General features: G+C 44.9%; 1 non-coding gene across 1 annotated transcript; it reads right to left on the reverse strand.

Annotated features, from left to right (window-relative positions):
* Window positions 1-216: 216 nt before the first annotated feature.
* Window positions 217-320, reverse strand: LOC119813779. The gene has a single exon (XR_005285239.1). It is a non-coding gene; the product is annotated as a U6 spliceosomal RNA (small nuclear RNA).
* Between the last annotated feature and the right edge of the window lie 346 nt (window positions 321-666).

Here is a 666-nt window from a genome sequence, read left to right on the forward strand (position 1 = left end):
TCCCTATCCTCAGTATGGAAAGTCAATGCATAGTGTGCTCTGGAGAGACAAGAGTCTGAGTAGTGCCAGGGTAGCGCTCTCTCTCTCTCTCTCTCTCTCTCTCTCTCTCTCTCTCTTTCTCTCTCCTCTCTCTCTCTCTCTGTGTGTGTGTGTGTTTGTTGCGAGTATGCATACATGTGTGGTGAGGGGCCTGTTGTAGGGAGAGACTTTTTTTTTTTAAATATGGAACGTGTCACAAACTTGCATGTCATCCTTGTGTAGGGACCATGCTAATCTCTGTATCGTTTCAATTTTAGTATATGTGCTGCCAAAGCGAGCATGGGAGAGAATCTTTATAGGAGTTTGTGGCTCCCCTTCTTTTCCCTTCTATTTGTGTCCCTCTCCTTCAAATTATCCCTCTTCTTGTCCCAACCCTTGCTGTCTTCCTGGATTTAGTTGCTCGTTTTTCAAGCCCTGTTTACAGAAAAGAATCTTACTTGGTTTTTCAGGATTCTTAGTTTCTGTCACTCCAGGACACCAATGTCCTTGAAGTAGACTTTCAGAGAAGAACTTCAGGAAGCTCACAGGGAGACCTCAGCCTGATGCTTTGAGATATTATCCCGACACAAGTCTATTTTCCTCCAGGAGAAACCAGGAGACCCTCCTGGCTAATCTAGGGGGATTCAT

Source organism: Arvicola amphibius, chromosome 4 (assembly GCF_903992535.2).
Source record: "Arvicola amphibius chromosome 4, mArvAmp1.2, whole genome shotgun sequence".
In the NCBI taxonomy this organism is placed as follows: domain Eukaryota; kingdom Metazoa; phylum Chordata; class Mammalia; order Rodentia; family Cricetidae; genus Arvicola; species Arvicola amphibius.